General features: G+C 39.6%; 1 long non-coding RNA gene across 1 annotated transcript in view; it reads right to left on the bottom strand.

The window, feature by feature from the left end:
• The window catches only part of LOC117244736, a 45,432-nt gene that overhangs the window by 12,325 nt on the left and 18,681 nt on the right, over window positions 1–14,426 (bottom strand). Inside the window, exon 11 of the long non-coding RNA XR_004498363.1 lies at window positions 7,410–7,511. This is a non-coding gene — a long non-coding RNA (uncharacterized LOC117244736). The remainder of the gene's footprint in view (window positions 1–7,409; window positions 7,512–14,426) is intronic.

The following is a 14,426-nucleotide window of genomic DNA, read 5'->3' as shown; positions in this document are numbered from 1 at the left end:
TTCAACTCAAACTGTTCTGTACCCTTATGAGTCCAAAATTGGCCCTTCTTGGAGAAGTGCTTGGCACACTCTGCTCACTCTGAAATCACAGGAAGCACCAAACACTTGTCCCAAGTGAATTCCCTTATCTGAAGCATCACAGGCCTGCCCAGAACCCCAAGTCTGCACAAGGATATCATGTTTCTTGCAGCACAGAAGTTGGTGGGGATCCAGGAGAAGCTAAACCCTTTATTTGAAATCAGTCTCTGGGAAGCTGCTGGTCTGGATGAAGTAAGATCCAGCTGATTTTGAACCATGTTTGATGAGTGAGGATGCTGAGTCAGATTTTGGCCAACTCTCCTATATCTGAGTCTAGTTACAAACAGAGAACCTGTGTAACCTGGGGCCACCAGCCTGGAACAACCACCATGGGTCTAGTTGGACACCTCAATAACATTTCACTGTCCACTGTGAAAACCTACCAGAACCAGGAGTGATCCAAAGAATATGTGAGCTCCCAATAAAGGGAAATAAAGCCTAAATCAATGATAGAAGGTGACTCTTCCTTGGCAAAAAGCATTCCCATTTTGCCTGGCTTGACATACAGGATGAGAGCAAATACATCAAAATTGTAATCTTGAATGATCAAAATAAATCACACACAATTGATTTTGACTAATGTAAAACTAACTGAATACATTTCTGGAAACAGTAGTTATGAATTAATAATAGTGATTAAGATGAATTAAATACACAGACTAAATTCTGCCCTACAACATGCTGACTTCCATGGAAACTGTGCGTGCACTTAGGGTCTGAGTCTAGCAAGTTAATTTTGAATTACTTTTATCTGTTGATTCAAAGTAGTTTGTTAAAAAGAGTTTATGTGACTAAATAACATGCTGTACCTATCAATGTTTATTGAGCTTTGACTATAATTTTCTCAAATTAACAGTGTATTTGCTTAACTATGCAAAAAGTGGCTTTGTGAAACTCATTATTGCAGGACTGCAGCAAGTCTTAATAAATGTGACTCAAAACAGTGTCTTCATTTCAGTGGATAGGGTCAGAATCATTAATCCCATCTCCTGTTTTGCACCTTGTTCCCATTTAGCTATCATGAAAAGTCCAATCCACAAATTCTCCCTCCACTCTGATAATATTATGTCCCAAATCTGACCCAGAAATATTATGACAACTAAAATTAATCCATATTTATATATATATATATATATATATATCTTTCTCTAAGCCTTTCCTTCTCCAAAATAGATAGATGTAAACACATATTTTTATATGTATTTTATTTCTGTATATACATGTGTATATACATATAGCAGTGCATATTCATGTGCATTTTCTCATATGTATTTGTCTCTATAACAGATTAATTCATTATGACAGACTTGTTCTTGGACTAGAAACTGTGTGAAATTTAGAGAAATGGAGTAAATTGAAATGCAGCACATGGCATTTCCTATGAGGATTTACAGAGGTACGTTTGGGAAAGAGAAAAGATCATCTCAAGTTCAAGCCCGTCAGGTGGAAAAATGGTGTTTAAGACTGGGCATGAGAACAGAAAGAAGGAAAAAAAAACCTACGGATGTGGAAGTAAATACAAAATGAGCAGCGTTGCCATATGGGTTTCTGGAAGGTAGCATGTGTCAGGTTAACCTGGTATCAGTTCAGATTAATTCTGATGAGAACATCTGCAAAGAGGGACTTGTAGGTGAGCAGAGAGCCTGTGGGTGTTATCAGAGGAGATTAAAAGAGCTGGGCACGCTCAGCCCGATAAATCAAAGGCTGAGATGCAGTTTCTGTCTAGAGATAAACCAGTGGGGTTAAAAGAAGTGGGGAGAAGATTTGTAATTAATCCAAATATGAATGAATATCATCTGGCAATTAATGAGCTTTGTGAGGAGCCTGATAAAGGAACCTGCAGCGTGAACTCTCCCACGGCTGGCCAACAAGAGAATGGGGATGAGGGATGGAAGGAAACAGCAGCCCCAGAGGCTGCTGAATATAGGGCTTGACCAATCTACAAAAGGGATAAAGAGCTGTGAGAGTGACCCAGTGCTCAGAGGACCCCTGCTGACCCCATCTTGTTACCTTTTCTTTTTTTTAGATGGTTCCATGAATTTTTAACATTTACCAAAAAAATGCTAAAGTGACAAAGTTTACCAAGAGTGATGAAATCAAAATTTTACTACCAAAATATTCCCCCCCAAACACAGAAGGCTTTGGGGTGATCTAATTGTGACCTTCCAGTAGCTGAAGGGAGCCTGCAAGACAGATTGGGTCAGACTATTTACAAGGGCCTGGAGTACAGGACAAGGGGGGATGGCTTCAAACTGACAGAGACCAGGTTTAGACTGGATATTGGGAAGGGATTCTTCCCTGTGAGGGTGGGGAGGCCCTGGCACAGGGTGTCCAGAGAAGCTGTGGCTGCCCCTGGATCCCTGGAAGTGTCCAAGGCCAGGTTGGATGGGGTTTGAAGAAACCTGGGATGGTGGAAGGAGTCTCTGCTCATGGCAGGGAGTTATAATGAGATAATCTTTAAGGTCCCTTTGAACCCAACCCATTCTACTATTCTGTGATCGCTATAAAATATTTTCTATTCAGTAGAAAATTCCCTTTAATTTATTTCTAGAGGCTCAAGGCAGAAACCAGGATGTCTGGAAGGGATGTGGACATTTATGCCTCACTGCCTCTGTTTGGCCTTCTCCAGAGAGCTCAGGACACGACTGGGTCAGGGTCTTTGTGCTTCTGGTGATCGAACAGCTCTGGATCTCAGCTCTTGCTGAATCCTGATGGCAAACAATGTGGTGTCTCTCCCCTGGCTGCTAACAGGAAAACAGGCTGTTTCCTCATCCGAAGGGACGTCCCAATCCTCCTTTTTGCCACAGACTGGACAAGAACAAGGCCTGGCTCATGGCAAGGGCATTTGGAATTATTTCTTGGAGACTCTGATGGCTCTTCTTTGTATGAGCTGAGAGAACGGGTTGGGCAAATGTTGCTCCATACTCATAGCTGCTCTTACCTTAGGCCAGCTGGGTGCACCAGATGCTCTAATTAGTAGACCATATCAGAACTTTTCTGTCAAAATTACTTTTCTAATAGAAAATGTCCTCTCCATGAAAAGGAAGACGGTATTTGGCTTGAAGAGTTTTCTCTCTGTTTCACTAAAGTACGGCTTTCTTTTTCACTGGTTAAATTTTTAAAATCAATTTCAGATTTATCAGCAACTTAAATTGTGAATTTCTAAAAATATAATGTTTTTAGAAATCCTTTCATATGAAAAATGTTGTGGTTTTCAATTTCCATCCAAGAGTTGGATAAGTTTCTTTTCTAAAAACAGAAAATATGTAATGGGAAGGGATTTCCACTTTCTAGCCAGCCATGACTTTTAGTGGTGTTATTATAATTAGTTATTTTCATTTCTTTTATGTAGAACCATTCATAAATACCCTAAATTGCAGCAAGGAGTACACACAAGTAATTTTTTAAAGCACAGGGCAACAAAAAAGCAGAATCTTATTTTTTAACAGAAAAAAAACCAGTAAATTAAAATTTTGGTTTGAGATCAGAACTTGTACACAAGTGAAATTACTGGAGATTGCAGAATGTATTAAAAGTAAAGCTTTACAGAGAAATAATGAGCCTGGAAATAACTAAATGCATTTAAATGTTCCCAGTGGTCCCAACTTTGAGAGTTGTTAGCATGTAGCAAAAAGAAAGTTAAATTTGGCCCTTGGTCCTCAGGATGGTGAAGGCTCTTCCATACAATTCCTCGATGGATACAAGCTACATCTGACACAGGAGCTTGCTGCTAATTGAGGCCAATGACAAATTAGAGAGAAACATCCAGCATAAAATAATCTGTAGTTTTCAGGACTCTGATTTTGGAAACAAATAAGAAAAGAGTTTGCAACAGCCGTGACCTGGTGTTTGCAAGTAGGCAGCATAAAGGGACAGCTTGGAATTGAAAGTTTTAACACTGACCTGGGATTTAGATGCCAGAGTTTGACATTCCTATGTCAACAAGTAAAAGGAATGCAGGAGGAAGTTTCCAAATGCAAAAGGCATATTCAGAATGAGGGACAGGTAAGCTGTGGGTGTCTCAGATGTTAATCCAAGTACCCACCATGGGAACCAGTGACAAACCAGGTGTTGCTACTTCATCGGGGTTCCCCTCAGCAGAACATCTGTCCTACAGTACACAGTACATGAGGTCAAACAAGATGGTCCTGGAGCAGGCTGATAGCTGGCATGAACATATGTGCATTTATAATTTGATTTTCTGTGAGTCCATGGGTTAGATAGACTTTGACAAATCATGTGTGTTTTAAACTGGGTGCACATGGTTGGAAGGTTTGCTGCTGAAATATTTCCTTTCCTCGCCAAAGCAGCACTCATCTGGGGTATCTCTGAATAAGGGTGGTTAACAGAACTTAGAGAAAGGACACTCCAGTGCTGATGCTGGTTTTGGTGTAAATTATTCACTGATATAAACCAGGAGCTGGTGCTACCAAGGTTTGAGCAAAGAGGAGTCTGAGAAGCTGGTAGGAGATGAAATATCTTTAGAGGATGAACCAAATTTCATAGAATCACAGAAGAAACCTTGAAAGGTTGGGGGTGGAAGAGATGTAAAAGATCATCCCATTCCATCCCCTTGCCTAGGACAGGGATACCTTCCACCATCCCAGGTTTTTCCATGTACCTTTCTAACCTAGCCTTGGACACTGCCAGGGATCCAGGAGTAGCCACAGTTCTCTGGACAAGCTGTGCCAGGGCTTTTCAAACCTTTGAGCAAAACATTTCCTCCAAACATCGAACCTAAATCTCCCTTCTTTTACTTTAAAACTCTTCCCCCTTGTCTTGTCACTGTATGCCCTTGTAAAAATTTCTGGAGTAATGAGTGAAGGGGAAAAGTAAAAATGAAAATAGTCCCCAGGATAGAGAGGAAAAAAAGAAATTTCCTAGGTACTATATTGCCTTCAACATTTGCAGTGGGAAGCCACATGAGTCACCCTGTAGCATCCCCATATACATGTTAAATGTTCTGCCCCTAACCTTTGCTGAAATCAGAATGAAGGAAAGTTTCAGTCCAAGCATTAATGGGAAAAGTGATTATTTGCCTTTAGAGAAGATACCCACTGAAAAATGATGACATTATGTGCTCTTTACAGGGATGCTGCAGCTTTTATAGATGCTCTTGGTACAATTCATTTCTGGGAACTGCATGTGAGAGGGTTTTACCACTGTCATTACACAGAAGTGCTATGGCTGGGCTGGGAACCCTGCAGCAGCTTTGGGGTTGCATCCCCTAAATGCAGCTGAAGAACAGCTGAAGTTAAGCTGAAGGCTTGGTGGTGAGAAGAAATTGTAAGGTTGTTTCCACCTGGCTGAAAGTGAAAATCTGAGAGTTCTGGGCACTGAAGGTACACAAAGGGAAATGAACTTGGCCTGGGAATTGGGTCCTGGGGTTTACAGATCAAACCAGCCAGAGTGGCACACCTACTGCTTGTGCCTGTGCAATCCAGTGCTTTGTACCTCTTAAATAATACAAACACCCCATGTTTGTGAATTATCTAAATCCAAGCTTAAAATTGTGTATATGGCTTATAGTTATAACTGCCCAGGAGAGCCATGTAGCTCTTTCTAAAGTGACACCACTTTTTAAAAACATAACTTCATTAGTTACTCATATTTAATAACCAGAACAGGGCACTTTTCCCCACTTCAGCATTGACATTTTTCACACTCTCAGTTTTCACTAATACCAAAGTCTAGACTCATCTAGCTGCTCAGCGCAGCTGAGATGAAATATTTCATCCAATATCAGCTTTTTGGCAGCCATTGGATTTGTGTACCCATCAAAACTTCATCTTCTGAGAAGAGAAAGAATTAAGAAAAAGTCATTTACCCAGTTAATTCTGTAACTATTGATTTCAGTGTAAACCCCTTCCTCTTTATAAGATTAATTTAGTTCTTCCCATGCCCCACAGAAAAATCTTGTGCCCAGAGAAAAGCTGCTATGAAAGGGATACAAATGAATCTACTTAGATAATTGTAATTCCAGTCAGACACTGGCACCATGTAGTTCATGTTTTATCATAAGAGGCCAATTTCTAAGATTCAGCCATCAGTCTAAAGAGTACAAGACAAAATTTCACCCCCGGGACTGTAAAGGAGGCAGAGTTGACTCCAGTCAATGAGATTGTACCTGGGACTTGCAAGATCTCTGAATAAGAGAGTTTTTTCCCTGTGAGAGTAAAAACATCTCCCCCAGTCTCGTGGTGTTAGTGTTGAACATGTATTTTTCTATAAAGTGAGGATCTCATGCCCCTGTGGTCCATCAGTGATGGGTAACCAAGCCAGCAGCCATGAAACCCTGAGCGCTGCATTACAAACGCCTGCCCTACATTTGAGAACTAACATCAAACAAAAACCTCACCAGTTTCATGTATTTTTGTAGTGGAATCACAGCACAAGGATTTCCCCCTCCTCTTTTCTCTAATCAAAGACTGATTAATTAATTCTCATTATCTCCATCTCTGTCACAAAGATAGCATGGTGACACTGTCAGAAAGCTGTTGTAATTTGCCTCAGGCATGGCTGTAATTTGGTGGTGGTTGAAGTGAGTGCTCACTATTTTTGTGGGTCTCATCACCCCCATGTCCACAAAAAACACTCCCAGACAAGAGCTGTGTGTGCCAGTAGGATGGAAATAGGTGGCAAAACCAGTATGAGCCTCACTGCACAACCTTTGAATGAAAAGAGCTCAAGAGAACAACTCACAGCCTCAAATATTCCCACAACTGCACCAAAGGCAGTGTCAGACCAAGTCAGGAGAGGAACCAGCTCAAAAAGGAGAAAAAAAAAAGCCCTTTTCCACAGCAAAATATATTCAGGGAAAACTTCTCTGCAGCTGCTGCTATTGGGACAGAGGGAAGGGTGAATAAACCCTCTCTCCCAGCAGACTGCAGAGCAGCTCCCACTGAAAGGGACCACACCAGGAAACAGCTCACCACAAGCCCATCAGGGTGAGCTGGGACAGCACCACGGCCCTGGGAGCACCGGGAGGACGGCTCGTTACTGGCAGTAATGAAAGCATCCATGGACAATTGAAACCACATGGCACCAATCCCCCTCCAAGCCCAAGGTTAGCGCCGATCCAGCTTTCAACTCGGCGAGCTACATAAACCAGACGAGGTGCAGCGAACAATGGCTCACGCGGGTGTCCCAGTTTCCACCAACAATGTCAGCCACACTGCTGGTGACTCGATTTGTTTCCATCAGATGCTCTTTAGAGTCGCCTCTGGCAGCTTCATTTTTCATGCTGCTTTACCAAGTGAACGTTATCCAAGGGCAGCGTGAGGAGCTGGCACCCAGGAAAAGGCACACGAAGCTCTGTATTCACACCTTACCTCGCAATTCCAGGTTTGGAGGGTTCCTCCTCCTCTTCCCAGCCCTTCTGGATCCGGTTTTGGCGTTCAGCTCAGAGCATGACATCTTCCCATACTGCTGTTCTGTAAAGCAAAAGGAACCAGCAACACCAACATATGATACTGACAAAGAAATGTTATAAATAAAATATTTATCCTATGTATACATGTACCTGCCTTTTATATAGAGCTGCGCTACGTCATCTCTAGTGTAGAAGTAGCAACGTACTCAAAGCAAATAAAATAAATATATATCTGACCTCAGTGCAAAAAAAAAAAAAAATCTGCTTTCTCAGTGTAACATACCGTAACTTGAAGTTTGCTCTCCCAGCATTATTTGTTTAATAGAAATATTTTCTGTACTACCTTGTTCTGGCAGAAAGTCAGAATTTGCATTTATATGAGGTAGTTTATCAAATATAACATACAGAAGTCTGTTAAGTACACATTGCATTTTGTTTGTGAGAAAATCTGTTTGTATTTAATGTAGTTTTTAAATTAACCTTAATGAAAGCTTCTGAAAATTGTTGTTCTAAGCATTTGAAATATGCAACAAGAACTAGTGGAAGACATAAACATGTTTTCCATTATATGTTATCAGATAGTCCAAAATTACTACAAAAAGAATGTGGGACTATGTTAAATTAGAAAGATAAGCAAGCATTTAGTTAAAAGGCAAAGGTCTTTAGAAGAGTAAAGCATCTGACAGTTAACCCCAACATCTTATGATCTCCTACCAAGAGCAGGACAGCACTCTCAGAATGCATTAGGGTGTTTTAACCACATCCATGGCTAAGGGAGAACAAAAAAGAAGTTGTGTTTCACAGAAATCCCGTGGTGGGTGTTTGTTCAGTCAATATTTACAGAGTGGTAGCGTGGCCAGGGCCATTTTTAAAGATCTTACTCAACCACTATCAAATATGGTCTGCCCACAGTATTTATTATCTTTTGAAAAGAATCAAACATGTGAACTTTACAAAGGGACTTATAAAAGAAATAAAAATGTATAACACCTTCAATTATCAAAATAATATTTTTTTATTGTCTTCTGCTGTCTGCTGATTTAATTTTTCCCTTTGACAGGCTGCTTTCTGTTGATAGTCACAAGGGTGACTTGGTGAAGAACATAAAGTAGGAAGCAAAAATCCCATTGGTATTATGGCTTTCTTCCCATCTTTTCCTCATACATCCAATTAAATGTATTATAAAGAATAAAAGGGTTTGTGGAAAAAAATTGCCAAACAAGGACAGGCATCAACAAGACATTTAAGATATCATGTGAGGAGTGAAGCAAGGGTACCTAAGCAGCTCGTGGATGAGTTGTTGTCACAATAATCATTCAAAAAGCAGCAATAAAACCATCACTGGTAATGATCAAGTAAGGGAAGGAAAATCTGACTAACAACGTTGTCCTACTATTCTGGTAACCCCTTGCACAGAGAAAACTCAGTCAAATCAGGTTTTAATCAGGGTGATATTTTTCTGGAAACTCTTCCTTCCCAACACATTCTGGCACTTCACCAGTGCTTGAATAACATTCCCACAGCAAGTCTCAAGTCAAGCTTCTTTTTCATAATCAACTGCTCTGGAAAACAGGGAAATCAAAGGGCTTTTCTCAGAATTCCATTAACTTCTCTGGGAGATAAAAAAGGGAGGAATACCCCGTTACCAACCAGTTTTCAAGACAAAAAGTTCTAAGCTCCAGGTGCTGGAGTTATGTGTGAATCTGTCCAACATAAGGTCCACCTCCACTGAGCATCAGAAGCTGCTCTTTTACTTCCTTCCACTTATATTTTCTCACTAACACATTGGAAAATTGGATCATTTTCCTTTTTTTTTTTTGGAGCATAGTATAGGTAGGTCAATCCAGCTGTCACCTAGGTCATGGAATAATGGAAATCCTGATTTGGATCGTGTCCTCAGTGTCTTGTTTAAAGGGGATGGTTTCTTATAACTGAGTTACAGATTGCTGTGCTCATAGGGTGGTCACAGAACTGCAGCTCTGCTTTGCATTAAAAGTGGAATTTTTAATAGCCAGGGAGGAAAAAGGAGAAAGAATTGAGAAGCTGCAGTATGAACATTTTGCAGTAGGGACCAACCCTAAATACCACGCAGGCCCATTGCCTGTCATGTCCAGGGATTCTGGGGTTCTTTTCAGTTATATCAGACAAAGGGTGGGCTGGAAACAGAAGATTTGGGAGAGCCAGCCTCCCAAAGCCCTCCACCCTTTGGCTTTCCTGAGTTTCCTTGGAGGTGGTTAACCTGACATTTACAACCGTGAGAAGCGATGGGAGCTCTTGGATCTTGCAAATTCTGCATGAAGAGGAGAGAAACCCTAAAAATTCCTAAATTTCGTACTTTTGGCTTCCTAACTGAACCTGGAAAGTTTGAAGGGCTTGACTCAGTTTCCCATGTGTGCAGGCCCTGCACTCTAGATGGGGTGGGGGATGAACTGAGCTGTTTCAGGAATGCTGAGAAGCCAGACTGGGCGAGGGCAAGACCTCGGAACAATAGCAAAGAGCTTGGGGACATCTTCCACAAATAAGAAAGTTCTTGGCATACACCACAGCCATGCTTAGGAAAGTTTTCTGAGCCTTTCCTAAATAGCTAAAGGAGATTCTTTTCAGGCTTTTTAAAATTTATTTTGAGAGCTGGAATGAGCAGAATTTGCATATTCTTTCGGACACTATGGGGAGAGAGATGGAACCAAGCTTTTGTGGGTAGGCCAAAAGATAATTAAAGCAATTATATACTGTAAAGGAATATGTTATGCTATTCCTAAAGGAAGGCTTTTGGCCAGATAGAACTGATGACAAATATTTATTTTCTTCTTTTGGCAATTATAGACTTAGTAGGCAGTATTAAGAACACTTATCAGTATTCATATATGGTATTTAGGGTGGCATTTTTATTATGTTTAGTGCAGAATATTTTCACACGTTAATAGAACACCCATTTGTTTTAAGAAGATATTAAAGCCTGTCTAATGACAGAGTGTGGAAAATAGCATGATCAGAGGTTTGGGGCGACTTTGGGAAGATCTGGGGTGCCATCACTAGAGCCAAACCATGTAAGTTTAACACAGTGGGGAGAATTACCTGGGAAAAACACTGGAGCTGCAGGGTGATGGCCCGTGGCACAGAAAGGATACAGGGATCTTTGAGCAGGAAGCTATTTGGCAGCCTCTCTGCCTTAGCTGGCGGAGAGCAGCCAGGAGCTGATTTAGTCAGTGGGTAGGAGAGGCAGCTCCCAGTGAAGAGTTGAGAAAGCGAAGGCGGTCCCAGTGAACTATCAAGAAATACCGATCCGGAGTTATTATGTAACATTAGGGTCAGAACTGCAGATAAGAGGCTGATGCATCACAGCCTTAGCAAACAGCCAGTGCTAATATGTTTGCACAGATAAGGCAGATTTGGCGTGGTGCACGGGCATAAAAATGAGGAGCCAACACGAGCTGAAACGGAGCTCAGAGCACCACTGCCAAGAGATGTAATTCTTGTCTTCATCTCCTTTGAATATCAAGGTTTATTTAGTTTACAAACATATGGGTTTTCAAAGCTATTACAACTGTGACATCGATTTAGAAGCTACAGACATGCAAGAGGTTAAGATTAGAGCTGGCCAGGAATTTTCTTACAAAACAGAATTTTGCTTTTTAGCCAGGATTAGTTAAGACAACTGAGCCTTACAACATCATCCTGCCAGGTGAAAAAATGACTCACTTGACAAGCACAGTGCTGCTGGGATGAGTCCTTTTAAACTGTGTATTTACATAAACATTTATGGGCTGTTATGATTATTAAGAAAAGATGTGATAGGGAGAATTGCACCTTTCAGTTGCTCAGGCAAGGGGAGGATAGTTTGGGAGCCACTACCTTCCTTGGATTTGTTAAAGTGGTGAGGAAACACTTGCTTCTCAGTACAGCAGGGTGGGTTATGCCTTCATGCCATGCTCTATACCCAGTTTAACCTGAGGTTTTTCAAAAGGGCATCAAAACAGAAAAATTATAAATATTTTACATCTGAACTTCATTAAAACTGGCATCTGAAAACAGAAATAAAAAATTAGAATAAACTAAGAAAAGCTGGTTTCATAAAAAATTCTTTACTGGAACAAATGCCCAAATATTAAAATAAAAGAATCACAGAATTATTTCATTTGGAAAAAACCTCCAAGACCATTTAGCCCAACCTTAATACTACTACTAATAATAATAATGATAATGAACAGCACATCTCTCCTTTTAGCACACTAAAGCCCCTGCTACAAAACAAGAAAAGCAGCAGAATTCTGTGCCAAATCATCACTACACTCTCAAGCAAAGAATTTTGAACTTCAGCTCAATTCACACAGATGCTGGGGATTATTTGGGCAGAACCCGAGATTACGAATCGAAGAGCACATGTATATGCTCCAGTTATGAAATCTGCTTACTGATTAAAGTCATCTATGCTAAAAATAAAATAAAATTTAAAAAAAAAGAGGGAGAGAATAAAATAAAAGCAAAACTGATGTTGAGATCCGAAAGTATGTGTGTGGATTGACGGGGCAGAGGTTAAATCCAGATGAGGGTCACTCAAGCCTGGTGTTAGTCTAAATGAGTTCAGCATTAGTGTTGAAAAATCCTGGCGCTGAGATCACCACCTGTCTGCTGCAGAAATCTGAGGTTCAGCTCAAACTTGAGGGTTTCTTGCATTTCCAACACTTATGTGCTGCTAACCAGGGAGGAGGAAGTGGGTAAATCTGGCTGTTGTTTCCATCGCTGCTACCACCCTTAAATCACTTTTGTCTGCTGCCTTTTAAAAAGGCACCACTTCTCACTTGTAGTGCAACAGGATGCTTGTATACTGTGCAAATATGACAGAGAGCTTTAAATAGTGAATCCTGTCAGGAAAATGCAGCACAACCTTCCCTTTTTCTTTTTTTTTAATATATTTTTCCTTTACGTTCTTATTTCCATTATTTTTTTTACAAAAGAGGTCTGAAAAGGCTAAAGGAGAACTGCCAATTTTCAATCCTGGCAGTGATGACAAAGCAAATATTTAGGTCCTGATCTCAACAAGAAAAATGCCTTAAGGACTCAGAACCGAGCTTTGTGTAGCATCAAAGGGTTAAAATGTCCAACACTTCAAGGAAAGAGGAATAGATCACTTAAAACACATATTCTATTATTTGTTGAAAACTTGTAGGGTGGATGTAAGCTTGTTATCATTCACCAGAAGATAAAATTTGCTGCAGAATGTACACACTTTGCAAGTGTAGAACAGCTAATCTCAGACCACTAATAGATTTAACCTTGTATATTCACAGATATTTAAAAGTGTTATGGTTTGAAGGTCAACTCCACTGTCTCCGAGTACAAGGAAAGAAAAGAAAGGAATAAAAATTAGAAAGAATTAATTCTTCAAAAAGTTTTTACAAATCAAAACCCTGCAGTTTCACACTGAGAACAAAAGAAGCATATTAAACACCAAAGTTTATCAAGACAAATTAGGTCCCAGTTTCAAATTTTCTTTAATCTTTTGCATCTGAACGTTTTTTTGCCTCATGCTGTTTTCCCTAGTTAAATGTTAAAATGAATTCTAGCCAATACCATTGACTTCCTCCCTTAAAAATATTGAGACACATAATAAAAAATTAATTACTTCCCCTAATTTCCGTGTGATTCTTTAAAAAGATGTAAAATTCATTTAAAGTAAGTGGTGACTTTGTCTTTGAAGATCACGACAATTAACATGGATCAAAGCTTAGGTTCTGTAACGATGATAGCTTATTAGCATAATGAAATTAACTTAGAGACAAGAATCTTTAATAGGTACAACAAAAACGCTTTAATAATACTTGAAGAAAATTATGTATTTGCTAGAAGTACAACAGTTTCAGACTTTCTATCCAATTAATAAGTTGTTAATTAACTCCTTTTCCAAACAATGTGCACTTTAAGTTAACATCTGCCCATTGGATAACACTTTCCAATGGTATTTTTTTTTTTTTTAATAAACTGTGGAACTGCAACGCTGTTTTACTGGGAATTCCTTGTAGGACTATTCTTATACAGGGAAACAGGACCCAAATATAGTAATATATATGGCTTTTTACAGCCAGCCAATTAAAAAAAAAAAGAAAAAAAAAAGAGAGAAGGCTTATTTCAAAGATGGGGAGGAGGAATGGGTAATTCCGTAATTCTGGCTGCATTGTTTGTGTGCAGTCTCAGATTTCCTTGCATTTTCAATAGGAATTATTTTCTGCAGTTTATATTCCCCTGCAAAATGTCTCCCTGCTGATTAGTGCCTTATATAGACCTGATTTGGGAGCAATTTTCATATATTTAAAAAATATCTATTTATAGTTCCGTGCTACAAGATTTTACAGTCTTGTTTTATAAGATTGTAAATCAATAACTATTGGTTTTGAAGACACAGAGAGAGAAGGTTCTTCACAAAAATATTAAAATAGAACTTTATATATATAAAGAGTATTTTCACAGACTTTTCTTTGTAGTGCAGAATAATAAAGGCTTTCAGTACTTGAATTTTTAATTAAAATTACACATTTTTTGTTTTAGGGGCTTCTGCCTATAGAGTGGTTTGGGGATGAAAAATTTCATAGAGCATTTTGCAAGTGGATTTGGAGAACACACGTGACTCTGCACTGCATGGGCTGCTCAGGCCAATGATGGAACAATTAAAGGGGCCTTATTTGAAACAAATGAGTTATTATATTCTATTGGGTCAAGGATTCATGTTTTAATAAATCCCTAATTACAGTAACTTTTCATTTAATCTGGCGAATTCTAAGCAAGTTAAGAATTTATGAGAGTTGGAATCAGCAATAAAAAATATGCCTGTCTGCCATTCTGCTCAGGGCCACACAGGTTGAACTCATTTGGAGGAGCTTGGAAGCCAGGAATGTATCTCCTGAGCAGGGCACTGCAACATGAATTCATCTATGAATGCATGAAATAGTATTATGCATGTATAAAATAATACTGTGCATGT

The sequence above is a fragment of the Parus major genome, chromosome 7, assembly GCF_001522545.3.
Source record: "Parus major isolate Abel chromosome 7, Parus_major1.1, whole genome shotgun sequence".
NCBI classification, from domain to species: domain Eukaryota; kingdom Metazoa; phylum Chordata; class Aves; order Passeriformes; family Paridae; genus Parus; species Parus major.
Note: the sequence above shows the minus strand (reverse complement) of the source record. Positions and strands in the feature narration are given on the sequence as shown.